Source organism: Carcharodon carcharias, chromosome 8 (assembly GCF_017639515.1).
Source record: "Carcharodon carcharias isolate sCarCar2 chromosome 8, sCarCar2.pri, whole genome shotgun sequence".
Lineage (NCBI taxonomy): Eukaryota > Metazoa > Chordata > Chondrichthyes > Lamniformes > Lamnidae > Carcharodon > Carcharodon carcharias.
This window is the reverse complement of record NC_054474.1, coordinates 154,345,346-154,366,240: the sequence shown is the minus strand read 5'-3', so window position 1 is coordinate 154,366,240 and position 20,895 is coordinate 154,345,346. Positions and strand designations below refer to the sequence as shown.

General features: G+C 41.3%; 1 protein-coding gene across 1 annotated transcript in view; it reads right to left on the bottom strand.

The window, feature by feature from the left end:
* Window positions 1-13,841, bottom strand: part of LOC121280762 (nucleus accumbens-associated protein 2) — a 109,556-nt gene extending 95,715 nt beyond the window's left edge. Inside the window, exon 1 of the mRNA XM_041192926.1 lies at window positions 13,698-13,841. The gene's annotated coding sequence lies outside the window, so the exon portion shown is untranslated. The remainder of the gene's footprint in view (window positions 1-13,697) is intronic.
* Between the last annotated feature and the right edge of the window lie 7,054 nt (window positions 13,842-20,895).

Here is a 20,895-nt window from a genome sequence, read left to right as displayed (position 1 = left end):
ATGCATCTATTTCTTTATTCATTCATGGACATCACTGGCTAGGCCAGCATTTATTGCCCATCCTGAATTGCCCTTGAAAAGGTGGTGGTGAGATGACTTCCATTAGTGAGGGAGTTCCAGGATTTTGACCCAGCGACAGTGAAGGAACGTCGATATATTTCCAAGTCAGGATGGTGAATGGCTTCGAGGGGAACTTCCAGGTGGTGGTGTTCCCATGTGTCTACTGCCCCATCCTTCTAGATGGTAGCAGTCAGGAGTTTGAAAAGGTGCTAAGGAGACTTGGTGAGTTCCGAAAGTGCATCTTGTTGATGGCACACACTGCTGCTACTGTGCATCAGTAGTGATGGTAGCAGTGACTGTTTTAGATGCTGGATGGGGTGCCAATCAAGTGGGCTGCTTTGTCCTGGGTGGTGTTGAGCTTCTTGTATTGTTGGAGCTGCACTCATCCAGGCAAGTGGACAGTATTCCATCACACTCCTGACTTGTGCCTTGTAAATAGTGAACAGACTTTAGGGTGTCAGGAGGTGGGCTAATCGCTGCAGAATTCTCAGTCTCTGACCTGCTCTTGTAGCAGCAGTATTTGTAAGGCTGGTCCAGTTCTCTTGCTGGTCAATGGTAACCCCTAGAATGTTGACAGTGGGGGATTCAGCAGTGATAACACCATAGAATGTCAACAGGAGATGGTTAGATTCTCTCTTGTCAGACATGCTATTGTCTGGCCCATGTGCGAAGGTTGGCCTGACCTTGCTGCATGTGGACACTGACTTCCTCAGATAATGAAGCATCACAAATGGTACTGTACATGACACAACCGTCAGTAAACATCCCCACTTCTCACCTTATATGAAGGAACGGTCATCTATGAAACAGCTGAAGATGGTTGGGTCTCGGAGACTACCCTAAAGAACACTTACAGTGACGCCCTGGGACAGAGATGACATACCAACCACAACAACCATCTTCCTTTGTGCTAGGTAAAACTCCAACTGGTGGAGAAAATCAAGCCCCCCACCCCCAAATTTCACCTAGGGCTCCATAATACCACATACGAACATACGAATTACGAGCAAGAGTGGGCCACTTGGCACCTCGAACCTACTCCGGCATTCAATAAGATCATGGCTGATCTGAAAGTAACTTCAACCCCACATTCCTAACTACCCCCAATAAGCTTTCACCCTCTTGTTAATCAAGAATCTATCTAGGTATGCCTTAAATATATTCAAAGACTCTGCTTCCACCACCTTTTGAGAAAGACAGTGCCAAAGACTCACAACCCTCAGAAAAAATTTCTCATCTGCCTCAAATGAGCGACCCCTTATTTTTAAACAGGGATCCCTAGTTCTAGATTCTCCCACAAGAGGAGACATCCTCTTCACATCCACCCTGCCAAGACCCCTCAAGATCTTAAAAGGTATCAATTAAGTCGCCTCTTCCTCTAAATTCCAGTGGATACAAGCCTAACCTGTCCAACTTTTCCTCAAAAGACAACCAGCCTATCCCTGGTATTAATCTCGTGAACCTTCTCTGAACTGCTTCCAATGCATTTACATCTCCCCTTAAATAGGGAGATCAGTACTGTACACAGTACTCCAGATGTGGTCTCACCAATTCCCTGTACAACTGAAGCATAAATTCCCTACTTCTGTAATCAATTCCCCTCACAATAAATGGTAACACTGTTAGTTTTCCTAATTAACTGCTTTACCTGCATACTAACGTTTTGTGATTCATGCACGAGGACACTCTACTCCCTCTGAATCTCAGAGCTCTACAAACTCGCCCCATTTAGATAATAAGCTTCTTTTTTATTCTTCCTGTCAAAATGAACAATTTCACATTTGCCCACACTATACTCCATCTGCCATATCTTTGCCCACTCACTTAACCTATGTCACTTTGTAGCCTCCTTACACCTCTTCACAATTTACTTTCCTACTTGTCTTTGTGTCGTCAGCAAATTTAACAACCATTCCTTCAGTCCCTTCATCCAAGTCATTTATATAAATTGTAAAAAAGTTGAGGCCCAAGCACTGATCCCTGTGGCACACCACTCATCACCATCCTGCCAACCAGAAAATGACCCATTTATGCCAATTGCCTGCTTTGTTAGCTAACCAATCTTCTATCCATGCCAATATGTTACCCCCCACACCAGAAGCTTTTATTTTCTGCAATAACCTTTGATATGGCACCTTATCAAATGCCTTCTGAAAATCTAAGTACACTACATCCACAGGTTCCCCTTTATCCACAGCACATGTGACTCCTTCAAAGAACTACAATAAATTAGTTAAACATGATCTCCCTTTCACAAAACCAGGTTGAAGCTGCCTGATTGTTTTGAGTTTTTCTAAGTGTCCTACTATAACACCTTTAATAATAGCTCCTAACATTTTCCCTATGACAGATGTTAGGCTAACTGGCCTGTAGTTTCCTGCCTTCTGTCTCCCTCTCTTTTTAAATAGGGAGTTATATTTGCTATTTTCCAATCTATTGAAACCGTCCCCAAATCTAGGGAATTTTGGAAAATTAAAACCAGTGCATCCACTATCTCACTAACCACTTCTTTCAAGACCTTAGGATGAAGTTCATCCAGGCCTAGGGGTTTGTCAGCCTGCAGCCCAATTAGCTCAATACCACTTCCCTGGTGATTATAATTTCGTCAAGTTCCTCCCTCCCTTCCATTTCCTGATATGTCTATTTCTGGTATGTTACTTGTGTCCTCTATAGTGAAGATCGATGCAAAATACCCATTTAATTCATCTGCCATCTCCCTACTTTTTATCAATTCCCCAGATGCACTTTCTAGAGGGCCAACGCTCACTTTTCTTATTTAAATATCAACAGAAACTCTTCCTATCCATCTTTATATTAATAGCTAGCTTTCTCTCATACTCTAATTTTTCCTTCCTTATTAATTTTGTCATTCTCTGCTGTTCTTTATATCCTTTCCAACCTTCTGACCTGCCACCTGTATTTGCGTAATTATTGCGTTTTTTCTTTAAGTTTCATACTGTACTTAACTTTGTTAACCACAGATGGTGGACCCTCCCCTTAGAGTTTTTCTCTCTCATTGGATTGTACCCTTTTTGTGTAATCTGAAATATCCCTTTAAATGTCTGCTACTGAATCTCTATTGACCTATCCCTTACCCTCATTTGCCAGTTCACTTTAGCTGGCTCTGCTTTCATGCCCTCATAATTGCCCTTATATAAGTTTAAAATGCTAGTCTTGGGACACATTCGTCTCTCCCTCAAAATGAATGCAAAATTCAATCATATTATCATCACTGCTACCTGGTGGTGCCGTCAGTAGGAGGTTATCAATTAATCCTACCTCGTTACTCAATATCATGTCTAGTATAGCTTGCTCTCTGGTTGGCTTTAGAATTTGCTTTTCTAGGAAACTATCCCATAAACGTTCTATGAGCTCCTCATCTACGTTACCTTTTCCCATCTGATTTCTCCACGTCTATAAATAGATTAAAATCCCCCATGATTATTGCTGTACCTTTCTGGCAAGCTCCCATTATCTCTTCTTTTATACCATGTCCTGTGTAGTTATAGTTAGGAGGTCTGTACGCCACTCTCACAAATGACTTCTTGCCTTTTATCAATCCTCATCTCAACACAAACAGCTTCGACATCCTGGTTTCCTGAACTTAGGTCACCCTTCTCTAATGTGCTAATACCATCAATTAACAGAGCCACTTCCTATCGCTTCTAAACCGACATTGAGCGCGGCAGACACAGACAGATCGGTGGCCGAGAGTGTCCCAGCCAAAGTGGACGTCCCCATACCTGCTCCTCCCAATTCTGCCGCCGCCCCAGCCGCCAAGAAGGCCGCCTACCAGCTGCAGAAAAGCAGCGGCGCAGCAGTGGCTGAGTAGATCCTGGAAGCAGTGGCCGCCACCAAGGAGCACTAGGCGGCCAAGCTGAACGCCCTGAGGAAACCATTTCGGCCTCCGGCTACGAGCTAGAAATAGGCGGCAGCGCCTAGCCCAACCAGCCGCTCAGCACCTTGGCCAACCAGGGATTCGCGGGCAAGGGGGGCCTGGCACCTCCTCGGCCTCCCTCCACCCAGAGTAGCAGGAAAGGGAGGAAGGGGGACCCCAGAGAAAGGAGAGGGCAAGGAGCGCATCAAAAGGAGGAGCCAAGAGGAAAGCACCGATGGCCAAGAGAGCTGCCCCAAAGAGAGTGGTGGCCAAACAGGCCAAGAAAGCGTCAACCAAGAGCGCCCAAAAGGGGATGGCAGCCAAGCCGAGAAAAGTCCCCAAGCGACAATATCCAGGCCTGCGGGGTGTAAGAGGGTGGTGGGGAAGAGGAGGTAGAGGCACAAGGAGCGGAGAAAGATCTAAATGTCACATACCCTTTGATATTCAGGTCCCAATCTATGTCACTCTGTAGCCATGTCTCTATAATGGCTAGCAGATTGTACTTATTTATTTCTATTGGCACTATCAGTTCATCTGTTTTGTTTTGAATACTACGTGCATTTAGATACAGAGCCTTTTATTACTTTTGTAGCATCTAGCCTTATCTGATTTACTCTTAGATTTGTAGCCTTATCTGATTTACTCTTAGATTTGTATTCTCTGTCCCTTCCTGTCACAGTCTGTTTATCATTTCCCATATTAATACACATTTCTCTTGCCTTGTATCTACTCTTTGGTTTACCACATCTTCCCAAATTTGATCCCTTGCCCCCACTATTCAGTTTAAAACCCTCTCTACTTACCTATTTGGCAGCTCGTAACCCTGACACTATTCAGGTATAGGTCGTCCATGGAACAGATCTCACTTTCCCCAATACTGGTGTCAGTGCCCCACAAAACTGGAACCCACTTCTCCCACACCAGTCTTTAAGCAGCACATTAAGTTCTCTAACCTTATTTGTCCTACATCAATTTACACGTGGCACAGGTAATAATCTAGAAACTATTATCTTTGAGATTCTGCTTCTTAATTTGCTGTGCAGCTCATCATACTGACTATGCAGAGTCTCCTTCCTCATCCTGCCTATGTCAATGGTACCTACATGGACCATGACCACTGGATCCTCCCCCTCCCACTCCAAGCTCCTCTCCAGCCCTGAGCAGGTCCCGAACCCTGGAACTGGGCAAGCTGTGTGGACTCTCACTCTTTGCTACAGAGAACAGTGTCAATTGCCGTTACTATACTGTCCCCTACTACCTCTACATTCCTTTTTGCTCTCCCAAATCAGATGGCCTCCTGTACCATAGTGCCATGTTCAGTTTACTCATCTACACTCACCCAAACAAGCTGAGAGAACCTCAAACCTGTTGGATAATTGCAGAGGCTCATACTCCTGTCTTCTGGATCCCCTCCTATCCCTGGCCACTGACCAAATCAGAAGACCCTATCCGAAGTGGTGTGACTGCCTGCTGGTATAAAGCATCCAGGTAACTTTCCCTCTCCCTGATGTGTCGGAGTCTGCAGCTCAGCCTCCAGCTCAGTGACTCTGAGTCGAAGTTCCTCAAGCCTCAAACACTTACTGCAGACGTGTCTGTCCTGGATCACAATGTTATCCAGGAGCTCCCACATGCCGCAGGTCACCTTTCCTGCCATCCTTAAAGTGTTTAAATAATTACTTAATGGTATTAATCACTTATTTGTGTTGTTTTCTTATATATTTTATTAACTTTACCACCAAATTGTGTACTATTTTAAACATTAGGGATAGAATAAAAACTTACCAGATTCACCAAACAGTGAGCTTCTTTCCCCTTAGTAAAGCAAGAACCAATTTCTATATGGTGAAAAAGATAGAAAGAGGAAACAAACAAATTCCTTCTGCCCCTTCACTGAATTCCCTCTCACCAAACTCCAAGTCTTCACTCAGTCAGTCAGCTGCACTCCATTTGCCAAGGTTGCACTCAAGAACCATGAATTTATATAAACTGAGACTACAGTAACCAGATTCAACCATTTGGCTAATTAACTACTCATCTCCTACAACTGAGAGTGAGTTCACCCTGTCTAAATTGCAAGAAAGAACTGAGCCTGCTTACACAGTACTTTCCAGTTACTGCTAATTACAGACTAGATTAGATTTTAAACGTAAAATTTAGGAGCAAAATCAACACTGAAAATTCCCCTCTCACCAAACTCCAAGTCTTCACTCAGTCAGCTGCACTCTGTTTGTCTACATTCAGTCAATTGATGTCTTGATGTCAAGGGCAGTCACTGTCCCTCACCTCTGAGTTCAACTCTTTTGCCAATGTGCATCCAAAGCTGTAATGAGGTCAGGAGCCAAGTGGCCCTGACAGAACCCAAGCTGAGCATAAGCGAGCAGATTATTGCTTTGTAAGTGCCCCTTGATAGCACTGTTGACAACACCTTCCATCATTTTGCTGATGGCCTGTTTGTGCTGTAAATTCTACATAAAATTAATTTTCTGGAAACACAGCATTCTATAAATAAAACCTTCATTGGGGTTCTTCAGCCATTTTACTGAGTGTGTGGAACACTTGCATAAATCAACCATTGCTATATGTGATGTCAATGTCAAAAGAGTATGCTTTACTGTCATTTTTCCCAACATTCAGCTTTAGCACCAATCAGCAGCTCATTTTAAAAACAAGATTAAAATCACACTTCCAGATCATCACTCACTGTCGAACTTGCTCTCTGTGCCCTCCCTGCCAGCCTCGCCGTCTCCTCCCTAATAAAATAGACTCAATTGTTTAGGAGACAGAGATATTGACAAAATAGATTAGAGAAACGGGAGAAAAATGCGAATAAAATGGGAGTGTCAACATTTAAAAAGGAAAAGGAAACAAAGAACAATTTATGGGGATGAAAGGAAAACAAAATGCTAAATCTTGAATACATTTCCTGGATAACCAATAGCCAATTATGAATCTTCAATCCACGACGCAACATGCTGGTAGTTAAACTGCTTACAGTAGTTAAGACTTGGATGGATCATGTTGTGCATTAAAAACATTAATTAACAGTACCAACAGCAAATGGTATTTTCAACCCACAGACTGAAACCATGCTGTTACTTCGCATCGATTTGGGAAGTTGTGAAATGACTCAGGAAGGCATACGTTGTGCTCGTTACATATTATCATAGCTATTGCCTAGACCTGCACATTTCACTTAACCTTCTATTCCAGGTCATGTAAATAAAAGATATCGTGAGCTGTTAGTTTAATCAGCGATGAAACAGCTATCGCAAAAACTCACTTTAATATCAACAAACTCAGATGAGTCCCTACTGCTTGAAGCACTGGGTGAATTAAAGGGGCAAGAAACTGCAGCATGGGGCAGAGATGTAGTTTCCAACCCATTGGACTCTCATTGTAAAGTAACCCATCTAATATACCAGATTTGAACACTTTTTAAAGCTAGTCCTATAATTATGAAGGCTAGGTTTACTTTACAAGAGCTGTAGAATTTTTATTAGTAGCGGAATTAGCCACTTTAACTTCTACATAAAATCCTAAAGATTCTTAGTGCTAGTAGCTGGATTCTACTTCATGGGTCCCAAGGGCTGCTATTTAAATCAGGTAAAGAGGGGTCCAGCAGGTTAGCTGTAACTTTAAAATACTGTCACTAGGACAATGTGTGTTTTACTATTATCTATGATCAAAGTGTTTTTAATGGGTGAAGTTAGTATGTTTTTCCTTTCCCTCAGTGTTGTCTCAATTTAAATAACTTCCAGCAGTAAGTTATTGTGAATTTTAAAAATAAGGATGATTATTTGTCACATACATGCCTGAGGTTTTAATGCAACATCTTACATACACTACCACACAAAAAGTTGAGATACAGATGAAAAAAAACAATATAAGTTGTAATGATTTGTCTTTTTCATAGTAAGCCTGTAGTTTCTCAGTTGAATTGATACTTTAATTGTAGCAGAGGTCTTGAAAAACACAAGAATTTCAGACAGCCGCGATGCTCCTTGTAGTTGAATTTCTAGGAGGTTGGTTCTCAGGTGAGCTTGAAGTTGGAAAAGATTGGGGCAAAGATTCTCCCTCTTTCAAGGTAGATGTTCTACCCTGGCTGCATTGTCTTGCAGCTGCTTTGATGGATTTTCAAATGCCATTTCAAATCTGAACAGCTTCTGCTATTTTTAAAAAGAACAGGTAGCAAGCATGGCTGCCTCAAATCATGTGACCAATTACAAGTTCAAAGTCCCATTTCCAAAAAAGGATAATGGCTAGCTTTTCTTCACATCCTGTGTTTTAGCCTTTCAAACATCGAAGGCTTTTGAGATAGCCAAGGTCATCTTAATTGAGTGACCCATTCAATTCAAATTACCCTTTGAATGACTCTCACGAAAAGGACAATGAGTTTCAATGGTCCTATGGCCCAGGATCACGAGTCATTGGATGTGATAGTCTTGTTCTGTTTACAGTTCATCAAGTGCCTGGGATCGTTCCTATTTTAATGAGGTATTTGCTTGAGTTTCAGTTCTGTCTGGAGTCGATGATGCCAAAGTCATTATGTTGTCAGCCATCTTAAGTGTATAGTTTTAAGATCTGTAATATCTTCATGCTTGTACTGGACGTGACAATACTATGCCATTAGCCTTTTGAATCACAATCTCCTATTCTCTCATGACGTCGACACTTTTGAGATTAATGTGCACATTCTTTCACGATACTCACAATTCTGATTATATCTGCATTCATATAAAGAGAATAAAAATCAAATTTAACTGAAGTAATGCTGGTTGATGGATAATTACTATATAACCAGGACACCAGTTAGAGCTCCCCTGCTCTTTTTCAAAATAGTGCCATGAAATTTGTTTTACATCCATCCAAGAACACAAACATGGCCTCACTTTAAAGGCTCATCCAAAAGACAGTGCTTCCGACACTGGAGGGGATGAAATAAGTCAGAGACTTATTTCAAAGTGACATCTTTCAAAAAACTATCCACTGACTGAAGATAGAATTGGATTTGCTAAGATGGCTTCCATGGTCAAGTAGTTTACACCTGAAAGCAGCCAAATAATTGAGGTAGTTACTGCTGGGCATGCCAACACTTTCAGCAAAGGGAGAAACAGCATAGGGTGGGGGAGCTGTAGAAGAAAAGACTGCACTTAACAGCAATAAGATCACAGAGCTAAACTTTGCAAATGACAGACATTATAAGCAAGTAGCCAGAATGGTGCCCAATACAGATAATCTCAGTTAGTACCATTCAAGGACTCATCCACTATAGGGAAATTGAAATTGCCAACCCATCAGGCTCAATCACATATACAAACTTTAGATCTGGCTTTGCTAAAAATACACAGATTAAATCAATACTGCCTAATATTCCCACACCTCCGGGCTAGGAAAGATTTGTCCTTCTTAGAAATCCACAATCAGTGCAGCATGCTCTTTCTGTAGAGTAATTTAAGACTTCATGAATCCATCACCAACTTTTCCCACAGGCTCTCAGAGGATAACTTAAAATACATCACAAGACATCTCTGCATTTTGTTTCTCCATAGAAGACAAAAAGCTACATTTTGGTGGAGTGAAGATTCCATGTTAACTAATTGCCCTGGATAACAACCAGTAGGCAAGGGAACCACTGCTTGTCAGTTATCTGCCAATCTGCCATGTGGGTGATGCCAATGCTGGTCTCTGCCAGAGGGCTGCATACCCATCTCAAAGAAAATCACTTTTAATCTTTTACAACAAAGTCTTTAGAGACTAAGAAAGATTCACGTTACCATGAGGTGACATTCAAGATTTAGAAAATTCAATAAAGTTATTTGGAGAGTAAGCAGCAGAACTAGCAGTGGTGCACGGTACCGTCACCTTACACTCTAGACACTGGAATATTGGGGTGATACATATTATATTTACACAGCTCATCGATCCACCATCATTTTACTGGACTGGTTTAAAAATTACAAATTCGTAAAGGTTGTACCATTTATCTATGTTAAGGCAATGCAACAGCATGTTTCTTCTCTATTACAGGATACGTATCCATACTCTACTACTGCTGACTTTTAGTTTTAATAACAAACGATGAACAAATATTTAGATAGCGCAAGGGATAAGGGCTGAGAAAGAGATGAACTGCCCTTTAAACTGTACTGCACGTTCTAGTGATGAAAATACATTCTTGGAGACGCAGTTATGTCACCTTCTAGTCCTCGAGAAGTTGTAACCAAAATATTCAGAAAACACAATCAGACTTTCACTTGAGGAGGCTCCACAAATATCCCCATCCTCAATGGCAGGGGGGCCCAGCGCATTAGTGCAAAAGAGAAGCGGAAGCATGAAAAAAACAAGCGAGGTTCAAGGGAATACTGAAATTCAGATTTGGACCCTCGAGTACCAGTACTTCAGGAATTGTTCTGCTGCTTTACAATCGTACTTCCTTCCCCTGTGCATTCCTACATATTTCTAATTTTAGACTATCTGTATGAAAACTGTATTGAATTGACAGAGAGAATTATGGCATTTTCACAACATTGAGCTATAAAAGCATCACAGCTGGAACAAGGTGGCAACCATGTTAGCAAAAAAGTGCCAGAGGCAGGTAACTAAGCCACCTCACATCAAATGCCTTTCAAAACATGTGCCCAAAGTTCAGTTTTTCAGAATGAAAAACCTGCATGAAAGTACACCTTAATCATCAGGATTTAAGGCAAATGAACGCAGGAATTGTTAAATGAAAAAAAGACCATGGTCCATCTAGTTCACTGGATGGGACAGAGTGCATCCATAACTATTTGCAGAAAGATTATCAGGTGAGCACACAAATGATAAGACAAAGTATAAAATGAAGGAATTGAAATAGCATTGGGAGACTCAAAGGGTCTTGCGAGTAACAGTAGACTCAGCACTTCCAAAGGTGAGACAAATATATGGAGACATAATTAAAAAGGCATAAAGAATTTTGGATACACAATGGAACAATGCAGTACAAGTACGCTGATCGGAGCACACTCAAGAGTGATGAATGGACCCTGGTGTAAAGAGGAAAAGATGTGAGAATATATTTGTAAAAGCTGAGTTTTTAAAAATTAATTTCTTGAGACGAGGGCACCCTCAGCAAGGCCAATATTTATTATCCATTTCAAAATGCTTTCAAGAAGGTGGTGCCGAGCCACCTTGAGCACCCCAGCTTATGTAACGTTGGTACGCACACAGTGCTGTTAGGGAGAGATTTCCAGTGTTATGACCCAGAAATGGTGAAAGAATCCAAGTCACAGTGGTGTAACACTTTGAAGGGAACTGGCTGGTTTGTGTTCTCATATGCTTGCTGCCCCTGTTTTTCCAAGAGGTAGAGGCAGCAAGTTTAGAAGGTGCTGTCGAAGAAGACTGGCAAATTGCTGCAATGCACTTTATAGACAATGCACACTGCAGCCACAGTGTGCTAGTGGTGGAGTGAGAGAATGGTTAATGTGATAGATAGGATGCCTATTAAGCAATGGGAAGTTGGGGTAAGAGTAAAGTATAACTGTATAATTTTTAGAAGCCTGCGTATATACACACACTTCCAGCCCACAATTCTGATTCAATGCCAGCATATGTAAATATTTATCATGGAAAAAACCCCACAGAAACATGTCAACATTTATAATGGAAAAGAAAATTGCATAGGAAATTGTTGAATATTTCAGAAGTGAAAAAAATGCCTCACAATTTGTTTATACACTAAATGAATAAGTCAAATTTCCAATTGAAAAATGTTCATTTGCTACATTTCTTCTCAATAACTGAAATTTGGAATGCTCAAAATAAGGTTTCAAAGACAACTTTAAAACTCTAACAAATTGTGTGTTTTACAACAGCAAGTTTCCCTCTCTTTTGTCTCTCTTAATGCCCTTTGGAAGGCTTCAAATCTAATTCAAAAGCCTTGGCCTTTAATTGGATTATTTTTAAAACTTCTGAATGATTCTGACCATGCCTTTGCACTTTGAGCATATGCAGTCAGCTGGGTTCTCCAGCTGAAATTTTTAAACCTTTACTTCAAGCGAGTGAAAACACTGGCTTCACTTTCACATGAACATTTGCTTTTAGCAAATAACTGATTCAGTCTTTACAAGTAGCCAATACAACCTCCCTATCCTCAAAACCCATGCTGAACATAATTCCATTGCAGAAACACAACTTTGCAGTTATCAGCTTCATAGACACATGCAAAATTGATAACCCAGTTAACACAGTGCCAAGGAAAATTCTCTGCTGTGACCTCCAGTTGTACTTTTTACTTCCACTAGAAATACCGGACCCAACCAACGGCATTATGCCTACAGCCACATTACATATAAAACTGCAGAGATAATGTTAGTAAACTGAAACTAACGTGACTCACAAGCAAATTTTGACATCATGCCACAGCAGGGTTATCCAAGTTTTGTTCTTTGTTGTCTACTCAAGGTATTGTGAAAGTCTTGGAGGTCACACTTAAAGATTAAATGTCAGTCCCATTCATTTTCACAATTCAAACTGCTGACACCAACATCTCAATGCTCCGATTCACAATTTACTCAAAAAGGAAACCACAAAGGATCATCATGCCCCACTGCATCAATATTACAGAATAACTTGGGGAATTCAAATTAATTTGTGTTACATACTTAAGAACACATCCACAGCCAAGCTCACCTAATATTTTCATTCTAAATTTACAGAACTGACCTACTAGAGGGAAAATGCCCAATGTGCTGTGCCCCATACAAACAAGTTTTATTAGAAGCCTCGGTAATCGACTGGCAAAAGGTAAAAGTTAAATCTAGAAATCCTGCATTTTACATTAGCGATTTGACATGGCAGCTAACTTTAAATATTTCAGTCACAAGAAGTCACATAATTTATATAATAAATCTAGGTGTCACTTTTTAAAAAGTTTTCTTATCACTTAGACATTACAAATACGGAGTCAATTATACGGGTTTGATAGCTGAAACATGCATTGAAATGTATAGACGATTTCAATCCTATCTGCAAAAATACGAATCATTTCTATCGCAATGAATCTCAACAAACACAAACACGTACAGTTAGTTCGAGCATCTGAAGCTGCTGGCGATGTTCGGTTCCTCGCAGTTAAAACAATAGTATTATGCAATACATGCATAGATATATTATAGGCGAGTGTTAACTGCGACTTCAAAAAAGGCACTTATTAAATATTGCTCTTAAATAGAGGTTTACGACACCAGCAAACATTTAAGAACATTTTTTTTCTTCAAAAAGCCTGCTTCAAATTTACACTGATGAGATGATTAGCAATCTACTCATGCCCAGCATGGAAAACAAGCCGATTCCACTGGAGCAGAAAGCCTCTGGGGAGGCAGTTTCTACAAAAAGGGTGAAAAGGGAAGGAGGAAGGGCTGGCGGAGAGACACGAAAGGAACAGAGAGACTGGGTAATATTCAGAATTGCAATTTCCACGCCACCCTCTCTCCAACAGAGCTTGCAGAATACGCGAGAAGGGGCTGTTGAGTATTTGAAGAGGAAAGTTTTGTTGATTTTTTAAAAATTTCTCTGCCCTGGGCTGCAAACTTCCCAGACTTGAAGCGCCCGCGCGCTCCGACGATGTCCACCCCAGCGGGCGCGCATGCGCGGCCGTGCCCCGGAGAGCGGAGTCCCGTCCGGCCGTCGCTAGGCGATTGCCCGGCGACTCCCGACCCTCACCCCGCGGTCAGAGCCCCGCCGGGCTGATAAAATCGTCAAAAAAATAAACCTTCTTTACCTGCACTTTATCTCCATTGAACGGCAACGCCCGCAGTGTGTGTGTTTTTGTGTCTTTCTTTCTTCCCTTCACTCACACTCTTACTCTCCCTATCGCTCTCGTTGCCCGAGTGCAAGAGAAACAAGCGCAGCTTTCGACCGCACCGGAAATCAGCCCGCTTAGCAACGGATGTGACGTCACCGCCAGCCACCGATGACGGGGTATCCCAGCAACAGTCCCCGCCCACTGGTAAACAAAGCAAGGCACCTGTTCCTACAGCGCTCCACACCATTCCCATTCCCAGGGACAGAACAACTGGGAGCAGGAGTAGGCCTTTCAATTAGATCGCGTCTGATCTTCCCCCTCAATGCCATTTTCCTGTACTAGCTGCATATTTTTATTTATTCTTTCAAGGGACGTGGGTGTTGCTGGCAAGGCCAGCATTTGTTACCCCGCCCTAATTTCCCTTGAATTGAGTGACTTGCTAGGTCTGTTGAGAGGGCAGTCAACCACATTACTATGGACCTGGAGTCACATGTAGGCCAGACCAGGTAAGGATGATAGATTTCCTTCCCTATAGTGCATTAGCGAAGAACATGAGTTTTTATGACAACCGATGATACTTTCATAGTCATCCTCACTAAGACTAGGTCTCAATTCCATATGTTATTAATTGAATACAAGCTGCCATAGTGGGATTTGAACATGTGCCCTGCAGAGGGTGAGCCTGGGCTTTTGGATTACTAGTCCATTGACATTTCCACTGCAACACCATCTCCTCCTCATTATCTCTTGATGCCTTTAATATCTAGAAATCTATCCATCTCTGTCTTGAGCATACTCAAAGACTGAGCCACTGCAGTCCTCTGGGACAGAGATTCCAAAGATTCATCAATCTCCAACTGAAAGAATTCTTCCTCATCTCAATCCTAAGTAGCCTATCCTTATTTTGAGACTGTGTGCCTGCGTTCTAGACCCACTCCACCCTCCCCAGCCATATTCCTGCATCTATTCTGTTGAGCCCTGTAAGAATTTTGTATGTTCCAATGAAATCACCTCTCATTCTTCTGAACTCTGGAGAATACAGGCTCATTCTCCACATAGGACAATCCCACCATCCCAGGAATCAATCTGTCAAGCCATCACAGCTACAAAATATAACTTAAACGCTAATAAAATGTTGGTCTTTGTCTCAAAGGGGCTAGAATCTGAAGGGTTTTGTTACAGTTGCAAAAGCCCCAGTTGGATCCCATCTTACATATGAGCGTATGAACATGCGAATTAGGAGCAGGAGTAGGCCTCTCAGCCCCTTGAGCATGCTCCACGATTCAATAAGGTCATGGCTGATCTGATTGTAACCTCATTCTAACCTAACATTCCTGCCTACACCCAATAACCTCTCATCCCCTTGTTAATCAAGAATCTATCTAGCTCTGCCTTAAAAATATTCAAAGACTCTGCTTCCACCACCTTTTGAGGAAGAGAGTTCCAAAGACTCACGACCCTCTGAGAGAAAAAAATACTCCTCATCTCTATCTCAAATGAGCAACCCATTATTTTTAAGCAGTGACCCCAAGTTCTAGATTCTCCCACAAGAGGAAACATCCTCACCACATCCAACCTATCAAGACCCTTCAGGATCTTAAAGATTCAATCAAGTTGCCTCTTACTCTTCTAAACTCCGGTGGATACAAGCCTAACCTGTCCAACATTTCCTCATAAGGCAACCCGCCCATTCCTGGTATTAGTCTAGTAAACTTTCTCTGAACTGCTTCTAATGCATTTACATCTTTCATTAAATAAGGAGATCATTACTATGCACAGTATTCCAGATGTGGTCTCACCAGTGCCCTGTAAAACTGAAGCATAATCTCCCTACTTTTGCAATCAATTCCCCTTACAATAAATGATAACATTCTGTTAGCTTGTACCTGCATATTAGTGTTTTGTGATTCATGCATTAGAACACCCAGATCCCTCTGAATCTCAGAGCTCTGCAATCTTTCATCATTTAGGTAATAAGCTTTTTAACTCTTCCTGACAAAATGGACAATTTCACATTTACCCACATTGTACTCTATTGCCTGATCTTTGCCCATTAATTTAACTTTATCTATTTCCCTTTGTAGCCTCCCTATGTCCTCTTCACAATTTATTTTCCTACCTGTCTTTGTATCATCAGCAAATTTAACTACAAAACCTTCAGTCCCTTCATCCAAATCACATAAAAATTTGAGTCCGCAGCACTGATCTCTGTGGCACACTACTCGTCACATCTTGCCAACCAGAAAAAGACCCAAACTCTCTGCTTCCTGTTAGCTAGCAAATCTTCTATCCATGCCAATATGTTACCTCCTACACCATGAGCTCGTTTTTCCCACAATAACCTTTGATGTGGCACTTTATCAAATGCCTTCTGGAAATCTAAGTACAATACATCCACCAGTTCCCCTTTATCCACAGCACATGTGACTACTTCAAAGAACTCCAACAAATTAGCTAAACATGATTTCCCTTTCACAAAACCATGTTGACTCTGCCTGATTGCCTTGAATTCTTCTAAGTGCCCTGCTATAACATTTTTAATAATAGCTTCTAGCTATTCCCTATTTTCCCTAAGAGACATAGGCTAACTGGCCTGTAGTTTCTTGCTTTCTGTCTTTTTGAATAAAGGAGTTACATTTGCTATTTTCCAATCTAATGGAAAATTCCCAGAATCTAGGGAATTTTGGAAAATTAAAACCAATGCATCAACTATCTCACTAACCACTTCTTTCAAGACCTTAGGGTGAAGTCCATCTGGACCCAGGGATTTGTCAGCCCGCAGCCCCAACAATTGGCTCAATACCACTTCCTTGGTGACTGTTTCTCAAGTTCTTCCGTCCCTTCCACTTCCTGATTTACAGCTATTTCTGGGATGTTACTTGTATCCCCTATAGTGAAGTTCGATGCAAAATACCTGTTTAATTCATCCGCCATCTCCCTACTTTCCATTATCAATTCCCAAGGCGCACTTTCTATAGGACCAATGCTCACTTTGTTAACTCTTTTCTTATTTAAATATCTATAGGAACTCTTATTATCTGACTTTATATGACTAGCTAGCTTCCTCTCGTACTCTAATTTTTCCTTCCTTATTAATCTTTTTGTCATTCTCTGCTGTTCTTTATATTCTTTCCAATGTTCTGACCTGCCACCCATATTTGCACAATTATATGCTTATTCTTTAAGTTTCATATTGTCTTTAACTTTCTTAGTTAACCATGGATGGTGGGCCCTCCCCCTGGAATTTTTCTCTCTCATTGGAATATATCTATTTTGTGTATGCTGAAATATCCGTTTAAATGTCTGCCACTGAATCTTTATTGACCTACCCCTTAACCTCATTTGCTGGTTCACTTTAGCAAGCTCTGCTTTCATGCCCTCATAATTGCTCTTATTTAAGTTTAAAATACTAGTCTTGGACACACTCGTCTCTCCCTCAAAATGAATGTAAAATTCAATCAAATTATGATCGCTGCTATCTAGGGGTGCCTTCACTAGGAGGTTATCAATTAATCCCATCTCATTGCACAATACCAGGTCTGGTATAGCCTGTTCTCTGGTTAGCTCCAGAATGTGCTGTTCTGAGAAACTATCCCGAAAACATTCTATGAACTCCCATCTACGCTACCTTTGCCCATCTGATTTTTCCAGTCTATATGTAGATTAAAATCTCCCATGATTATCACTGTACCTTTCTGACCAGCCACCATTTGCTCTTTTTTATGCTCTGTCCTACTGTGTAGTTACAGTTAAGAGGCCTGTACATCACTCCCATAAGCGATGTCTTGCCTTTATCATTCCTCATCTCAACCCAAGCCACTTCTATATCCTGGTTTCCTGAACTTAAGTCATCCCTCTCTAATGTACTAATACCATCGTTAATTAACAGCGTCACCCCTCCTCTTTTTCCCAGCTTCCTGTCCCTCCTAATTGTCACGCAGCCTTCAATGTTCGAGTCCCCAACTATGTCATCCTGTAGCCATGTCTCTGTAATGGCTATCAGATTGAACTTGTTTATTTGTATTGGCACTATCAGTTCTTCTGTTTTGTTCTGAATGCTACTATTGCATTCAGTCCAGGGCACCATAGCACAAGAAGTGCAGTAAGGATATATTAACCATGGAGGGGGTGCAATGCACATTCACCAAAATGGCATCAGGATACTAAGATTTAAATCATGGAGTTAAGTTCTAGAAGCAAGTCTCGTATTCTCTTGAGTTTAGAAGATTAAGGGTGAATCCAATTTTAGTGTTTAAGATGTTCAAAGGAGTTGACAGGGTGGATAGAGAGAAACTATTTCTTTCGGTGGAGAAGTTCAGAACAAGTTGACATAGACTTTAGAATTAGAACTAGACCATTCAATGGTCATGTCAGAAACCGTTTCTTCACACAAAGTGGATTTGAAATCTGGAACTCTCTCCCCCAAAAAGCTGATAAGACAGAGATCCCATGGAAAATTTCAAACCTAGGATTGATAGATTTGTTAGCTAATGGTGTCAAGGGGCATGGAACCAGAATAGGTAAATGGAGTTGAGATACCAATCAACAATGATCTGATTGAATGGCAGAAAAAGCTTGGGGGGTGGGGGGGTTGAATGGCCTCCTCATTCTTATGTGCCCCTCATCAGTCTGAAGGCTCAGAGATGAGGGGAAGCTTCTAAACCACATTTGCTCTTCACAGATGAAGCCTTTTTCTAAAAAGGTCCATGGGTGTAGCACAGGAGCAACAAAACAAACAAACTTGCATGTATTCCCTCTTTTTAATGGACGTCATAAATAAGAGAACTTATACGTCGAGTGTACTTTTCAGCATAACAAAAGCAAACTTCTAAATTTAAATCATAACTTTGTTATTTGTGTCTACGAGACACAGTGCTGTGTCCTAACAGCACTGTGGGTGTACCAACACCATATGTACTGCAGCGATTCAAGAAAGCGGCTTACCACCACCTTCTCAAGGGAAATTAGGAGTGGGCAATAAATTCTGGCCTAGCCAGCCCCCATCCCACGACTGAATGAAAAAAAAGACACTCGTTCCTATCCGCCAGTCATGGAAGGGCTCCTCAATGATGCTACTGATCTATTGTGTATTTGCAACATTTTTTCATTTTTATTCCACCAATCAATTTTGGCCAGTTAAGAATCTCAATAATGCTTTGGTGCTGCCCCACCCGCCCGCAACCCCCCCCTCTCCCCCATTCCAAGCTTGGTGAGGGGAAAGGGGGCAAGACTTTGCAAAATTATACTCCCAAACCCACCAATGATATCTGGAATAAACTACAAGTATTTAACATTCACCATTACCCTAAGCAAAGTAAATCCTTTTACAGAAAAATGAACAATAGAACCACAGAAAAGTTACAATGCAGAAAAAGGCCATTCAGCCCATCATGTCTGTGCCAGCCAGAAAAAGAAATTAGCCGCTCATTTTAATCCCACATTCCAGCACCTGGTCCATAGCCTTGCAGGTTACAGCACTTCAGGTGCAGATCCAGGTACCTTTTAAATGAGTTGAGCATTTCAGCCTCAACCACCGATTTAGGTAGTGAATCCCAGGCACCCTCTTAGTGAAAAAGTTTTTCCTTATGTTCCCTCTAATTCCTTCTACCAGTCACCTTAAATCTATGCCCCTGGTACTTGACCCCTCAACCAGGGGAAACAGGTCTTTTCTGTCTTCCCTATCTAGGCCCCTCATAATTTTGTACACCTCAATTAGGTCACCCCTCAGCCTTCTCTGTTCTGAAGAAAACAACCCTAGCCTATCCAATCTTTCCTCATTACTGCAATTTTCAAGCCCTGGTAACATTCTTGTAAATCTCCTCTGTACTCTCTACAGAGCAATTATGTCCTTCCTGTATTGTGGTGACCAAAACTGTACACAAGATTCCAGCTGTGGCTTAACCAGAGTTTTATACAGTTTCACATTACATCCCTCTTTTTATATTCAATACCTCATCCAGTAAAGGAAAGCATTCCATATGCTTTCTTTACCACCTTATCCATCTGTCCTGCCACCTTCAGGGACCTGTGGACATGCACTCTAAGGTGTCTCACTTCCTCAACCCCTCTCATTATCCTCCCATTTATTAAGTATCCCTTGCTTTGTTTGCCCTCCCCAAATGCATTACTTCATACTTTTCCAGATTGAATTCCGTTTGCCACTTTTCTGCCCACTCAACCAAACCATTGATATCATTCTGGAGACAACAGCTATCCTCTTCATTATCAACTACACGGCCAATTTTTGTGTCATCTGCAAATTTCCTAATCATACCTCCCACATTTACATCCGAATCATTAATATATACAACAAACAGCAAGGGCCCCAACACTGAGCCCTGTGGAACACCACTGGAAACCGTTTTCCATTCGCAAAAACATCCATCAACCACTATCCTTCGTCTCCTGTCACTGAGCCAATTTGGATCCAACTTGCCACCTTCCTCTGTATCCCGTGAGATCTCACTTTCCTGACTAGTAAATGCTAACTTGTCTGGAAAAGTTTTAATATCTTTCTGTGATTTGGAGATTTTCTCCACAGCCATGAAGTTCCTGTCATGTACTATCACACAAAGTGATTAACACATTGATGAATGGAAAAGAGGGCATGAATCTGAACACTAAATTGTTATACATTTATGGTCCTAATCTTTTAATTGTAAGGAAATGGCCCTGATTGTAAACAAGGACATTTTACACTGCCTGCACATTAAGGGTTGTCTATATGGAAAAAATAAATTATAAGTGACTTTTTATTGGTATGATTTATTGGTGTATATAAATACAAGTTGTTGTTGTGTGGAATTAGTCAACTGTCTGTTCTACAATATGTTTTACCTAAACTGCTGGCATCAGCTCAACCCAGACATAGCTTGTATATTAAAATAGAGATACCCCTGGGTATTCATTTGTTCCATTCAGAAACAGATCTACCCTAATTACTTACTATTTACTCCTAGCAATCTTAAAATGGTTCCTGTGCTGTGAAGTTGTTACACAAGAAGAATCAAGAAGCAAAATGCTGTGCTTATTAGCAGTATTTAGATATAGCAGTTATCAGAGAACTTGTCATTTCAGATCCCTGCTTTGTATAGTATGAATGTTGCATTCTCCAATACTCTGCCTTGTAGCTTAGCATTTATGAGGATTGGCAGCTCGAAGAACTGACATATGC